Here is a 6486-nt window from a genome sequence, read left to right as displayed (position 1 = left end):
TAAAGATACTAATAACTACACAATCAAAATTAATCAAATTCTTAAACTTTCAAAACCGTTAAAGGTACCAATAACTTCCGATGATATCGAAATCTTCCACAAGCAAAACAGACATGGTGAGAAACCAATCATAGCTAAATTTACAAGTCACAAAGGTAAAAGAAGTCTATACAAGAAAAGAGCAGCTCTCAAGAACGTTAAAGTTTCTGACTTATTTCCAAGTATGTCCGCTGCAGCTCGCGTACAGTCGAATCGCATTTTTATAAACGAGAACTTAACATCGTACAGGCGCGAGCTAGTCAAAAAAGCAAATCAGAAACGGAGAGAGGGCATGCTACTGCGTTTGGACTCTTGATGCTAAAATTTTGTTAAAACCTCGCCGGACGAAAGACCGATAAGGATTTATGAAGAAAATGACTTGGTTAACTTGTAAGGTGATCTAAAAACACGAGACCAAAGGAAAGAGTCAACTAAGCCAGGTGCGGGTCGGAAAAGTCCAAAATATTACTGATTTGGTTATCTTTTTTTTGAAATTTTTTCTTGAGAATATTGATTTGTGTAGGTATCATTGGCTATTGTTCATCGTTTTTTTGTTCGGCTGAAATATACAAACGTGTAAGGTGTTATCTATTAATGTTAGAGGTATTACGGAACAAACAAAGAGGAGAGGCATGCTTTCTTACTTAAAGGGTCAGAAAGAGGATTTTTATTTTCTCCAGGAAACATATTCCACAGTTTCGGACGAGGCTGTTTGGAAAAGTGAATGGGGTGGAGATATTGTATTTTCTCATGATAATTGTCATAGTCGAGGAGCGTGCATATTAATAGTCCCTGGGTGAATATAAGTGTCGATTACTCTTTTAAGGACAATTCTGGAAGATTGGCATCAATCTCTTTCAACCTCCATTGTCTCAACGTCTCACTTTGTAACATCTCTGCGCCGAATAATCACACTGATCAGTTGCAATTTATTCGCGATCTTAATAACTGTTTAATGGATAAGACAGAACTGACAATACCTATTGTGGGAGGTGATTGGAATTGTACGCTAACGAAAAAAGATAAAAAAAGGTGGTTACCCATGGAAACAAAAGAGCTTTAGAAATTCTGTTTTATCTCTATGGAGATGTTTAATCTGATCGACAAAGAGCACAGCATCCGAATACCAGCATATATACATATTTCTCCAAATCGTTAGGGGTTAAGTCGAGAATAGACTTTTTCCTCGTCGCCAAAAACACAGTACACAGTACGTAAAAAAAGTCGGTGTATGAACTTCTGTTGCTCTGGATCATAGCGCCGTTTATTTAGAACTGGCTTGGCCCAAGGTAACTCCTCGGGGACCGCGCTTTTGGAAGTTTAACAACTCCCTGTTTGATGATGATGAATATGTTAAAATTGATACAGGACATGTATCCACATTTGCGAGAAAAGTACAATTACATCCTGGATAAACGGTTATTTTGGGAAATGTTCAAAATGGAAATTAGGTCCCAAACTATTGCCTTTGCTAAAGGAAAAGCAGGGGTTTTCAACCAACGCGAAGTTGAAGTAAAGGAGCTGTTATATAAATTAGATGACGTAATTTGCAATAGTACTAACCTAGAAAATTTAACTAGTGAATTGAAACAGTATGATGATCTTAAGCAAGAACTGCACTTGATATATGAAAGAAAAGCAAAAGCGGCCATGTATAGATCGAAGTGCCGGTGGGTTGAAAGTGGTGAAAAACCAAATAGATACTTTTTTAACTTGGAGAAGAGAAATTATACTGAGAAAGTCATTATGGAACTAGAAGATGAAAACGAAGAGGTTTTTGTAGACGAAAAGCACATCCTAGCAACAATTGAATCTTTTTACAAAGATCACTATTCCTCCAAACTATCTGCATCCGAGGTGGAATTTAGCAAATTTACACATAACATCAATTTTCCTCAGCTCCCAGATGATGAACGGGACCAACGTAAAGGCTGATCGGAGGCAAACCATTTGTAAATAGAGAGTGGCTCCGTAAAGGCATTTGTTCGATACGGCATCTTTTGGATTGCAAAAACTTATACCGAGAAACAAACAGGCCAGAAAAGATGGGATAAAACCGTTCTGACTGACGAGACCAACTGGACATCGATCTTCAAGTCGGTCAAAACAAACTGTAAAGAAATAAAATTGAGAGAGATTCAAATTAAATTTTCACACAGGACGGTGGTGACTAGGAAAGAACTTTTAGAAATTTTTTGGAAATCTCAATAACCCTACATCATTGAATAAAAAAATCAACTACACACTTTTATTTATGCGGTATTACATTTATAAGAAAAAGTTGAACAAAAAAGCACTCCTCCCCCAAGATTTTATTAATAGAGTGAATCATAAATATGTTCCGTAGAAATTGACTTTATAGGGAAGACGCCTCATCCTTTCACGTGGAATTCTTTTGTTTTTTAAAAATTAATTGATTGGTGCGAAACGTATTCTCCGGTCATTGTGGTATTTATAATATTACCTTGTTACTCAATAAATACGTTGTTAAATGTTAAAGATCTGTAATTTTTGTCCCCTTCATAACTGCCAACGAACTGTAACTGTTATGAAAAGTTAATTGTTAGATTATTGTAACTTTGCTCATCTTTTATTGTTGTAAAGAAAGTATTGTGGAATAGCGCCGAACGTGTGTTCAAAAAAGTTGTATTGAAAAAATTCCTTAACAAAGAATATTGAACTTTGATTGCTGAAAAGAACGTACATCAGAAGAATTACTGAGTCGTAAGATTACAGGACAAAGCTTAAGGACTCGCGTGATCGAGCAAAGTACATTTAGAAAAGTGCATTGTACCCTTACACGTGTACAAGCTGAATGTCGAACTAGAATAAATTAAAGTAAGAGCTCTTTGTTTAAAAACCCTTTGCCGGTTTGTAATGAAAGCGAATGATTATCAGCGAAAATTGCATAAGATAAAGAGCTAAATATGATGAAGCAAAAGCGAAAAGAAGTAAAATATTGAGTAATGCCGACACATATCAACTGCGGATGCGACCGAGAATGTACACTTCTCGTGGCCACATGCTGATTTTATTTCATATTCCTTTCAAAACCTCAAAGCTGTTGCAACTACCTGATTATGTATTCTAAGCTATTGAAACGCGCTTGCCAAACGTATCAAAGTGAAATGCGAAATCTCTCGTAACATGAGCATGGCTTTGTAGTTGGCCTTGCTCGTTACTATGGATGATTCTAACACCTAAAAAAATGTTTCACGGTCTAAAAGACACTCAAGAGCATAACTTACCTTCCAAATTAAAATTTCTTGTTTTCAGTAGTTCACAAACTACACTCTATCTCCCGTAGCTAACAATTAAGAGGAAGCGCAACTTTAGGTTCGCGCTGGCACTCAACCACAGAAACGAAATGGATCCCGGAATGGGTTCACGCCATTGCACGGGACCAATATCAGCCACAAAATGATAAATTAAAAAAATTTATGTCAAATATATTGGTCTATATTTCATCAACCATTGTTTTATCATATTATTTTAATAATATTTATTATATTATTTGTATAATTCGGCCACGCTTGTAGTTTGCAGAATGTGCATCATCCAAAGCAGAAAGCAACTAACCTTATTCCCCCAGTTCGAACTTATCTTTCCTGGTTTAAACGCTTGATTTTCGATTTGATCCTCTCTGATTTTCGTGAAGGAACTATTAACCGGAAGTAAGTCTAAGGAGGTACTGCAAACCTTAACAAATCTAAATTCCCTTTGAGTCAAAATTCCAGAGACTGAAATCCAAAGGCGAAGCGTTTAAGATACAAACGCTCGTTCTCGAACACTTACTCAGTTGCTAATAGGAAATAGTTTACCTTTAAGTCAGCAAATTCCTGATTACGCTTTGCAGAATCCATTTCCGTCCTCGGGTCATTTTCTTCCACGGCAAACCCCTGAGTTCAACTCTACCGACTTTCCTGCAGATTAACTTTCTGTTTTCTTCTCCTCAAAGCTGGTCCAGCACTTTTATCATGCTCAATTCATTGCCGTTTTATGTTAAAATTCGCCTGAATCGAAACGCCATTTGAGCAGCAAGTCAGTCAACAAGAAGTATTTGTACAAATCACGGGTGTCGGATGTCACGAAACGTCCGATACTATAGGATTGCTAAATATCGACACACACGATAATTATCGGTATCGCGCTCGGGCTCTGGGGTAATCCCTAACTTCCGAAAAGATTTCAAAACTATTTCTAGTGTTTCACCTATTCTAAATTCATTACCACAAATTTAATTTTGGCTAATTTTGAAAAGAAGGCATTTTAAGTTTTCGAAGATTAATGAACACATTGAGTTTGTACGAAAAATAACCGGCAATCTGTAGAAAAGGGATAAGAAAAATACCTTTCGGACCGGCCTGAAAGATTTTCGGAAGCATTGAAAAAAACGCATTCCAGATCAGCCTTCCATCTTTCCATCTATTGCTCATCCTGTTCTGCGCGATGATCCAGCTAAGAATTGCTCCAGTTTGAAGAAGTAGTTCTTGCTGGGTTTATCAAGTCTTTGATATTGATTCATTTTGGCCGGTAAGGAAATCCTCTGCACATGCTTGCCTGCGATGGGAGTTAATATTTTTTGTCTTTTCCCTCTTTTTTTTACCTTTCAGTTTGTTTCCGTCATGTGCGTCGAGTGGTCTTCATTTCCTTTGCGTTCGAAGCTTAGGTCGTGTTTTATTGGGATCAACCCTTTTCTTAAGCAAATAATCTAAAAAAAGAGCAAGGCTGAATTCACGGTCAGTTAAATATATTTTCCAAAAATAGAAAGAAAATGTTCTGAGATTGTGGTGGGTTTGGAACTGTTTGTTTGTTTGTCAACTGGTCTACAGTGTTTGTTAAAACGGTTTTTAAGTTGTCGTTTTGTTTCTCTTATGTATTGTTTGTGGCAGCGTTTGCAGTGCACCAAGCAAATAACGTTTTTAGAGTTACAGCCTATATGATGAGTAATATGTCTAGTTTTGCCGGTAGAATGAAATGTGTAACTGGTACGTCCGTCTGTTATGTAGTTGCAAGTTAAACAGTTGTCTCCACATCGAAAAGATCCATGGGGTGGGTTATTTTGTGTGGGATTACGTAGTTTGGCGTTAACTAGTAAATCACTAAAGTTGTTGGTCTGTCAGAAGGCAACAAAAGGTGTGGCTTTGAAAACGTCAGTGCAGCGGGGAGATGAAGATAGGATGTTGAAGTGTTTGTGAATAATAGATGATACAGAACGAAGAGCTGGATTTTATGTGATGAAAAGGGGTACTCTCATAGTTTGGTTGGTGTCGGAGGTGTCTTTGGTAGCTATAGCGTCGGAACGTGGGATGCCGTTAACGCGTCCGTTGGTCGAAGCTCGGTTGTGCCTGGGAATAGTCATCACCAGTCTTTATCCACATAATGCAGGAGAGAAAAATGGCTGCTATTTGCAAGATAAGTTTTCCGCTGTGCTGTTTTCCCGTAGTTATGGGAAACGAAATTCACACTATTTAGTATTTTTCCTTAAAAACAGCTTCTCGTGTAACTGGGTGTATCAATAAAATTGCTGCAACCCATGTACGGCTGCGTGATAAAAGGAAATTTTCATATGAGCAAAAACATCTTTGTCCTTCCAATCAGTCTAGTGACTATTTAATACCAACAACATATTACTGAAGTACCACGGAACTATATAGGAAAGAAAGGCCCGGGCGGAGACCGGTCACCGTGAGGGGGTGATTGTCGGAAATTTTGAAAAGAACCCTAAAAGGTACCAGAATTCTGTTTCAGTGTGTGTGTGGTCCGAACAATTTTTTTACCCCTAAGAGGTTCCAACTCAAAGCGATTGAATAGGTTTAAATTATAGTTATCGGCTTTTTCTGATGAGCCACAAATAAGACAGAAATTAAACTCAGTTGGCTGACATTTAATTCCTCTCTTTATTTTTACTCAATACCCTAAAAAGTACCACCATACCTCTGACGGAAGTCATTTTAGATTTTAGCACCCTAAGGGATACAAAACCAAGAATTTTAACTTCTAAAAGTTTCATTCAGTTATAGCAATGGAGTACTTGTGACAGAGCAAGAAAACAACTTGTTCTTGATGTCAGTTCTTAGCCAGTTTGTTAATCAGTTTTCTTGAAATTAGATTAGAAACTCACGATAAAATCATGGTATGAAAAAAATGCTCCATAATGTCAGGCTTGTACTTCTTTATCAAAGGATTTTTGGAAGGAACCACGAACTTACCATTTACTGACAGAATTTATTTAAAACATAAAAAAAATACGAATGAATATCCTGCTAAATATAAAATGAAAAATCGGCTATCAAGCGCAAGAAAGACAAACTTGCCCCTTTCCTCCATGACTAACCGCTACATTGTTGATTCGCTTTGTCCGACTGATTTCGTTCTCTTGGTTCTGGTTTATTTCGAGTAATATTTAGCAAAGTATCCCCTCGTTCATAGCGTTATCTCTTGATC

Source organism: Pavona decussata, unplaced genomic scaffold (genome assembly GCF_977016875.1).
Source record: "Pavona decussata unplaced genomic scaffold, jaPavDecu1.1 SCAFFOLD_214, whole genome shotgun sequence".
In the NCBI taxonomy this organism is placed as follows: Eukaryota; Metazoa; Cnidaria; class Anthozoa; order Scleractinia; family Agariciidae; genus Pavona; species Pavona decussata.
The sequence above is the reverse complement of the archived record's forward strand: the minus strand, read 5'-3'. Positions refer to the sequence as shown.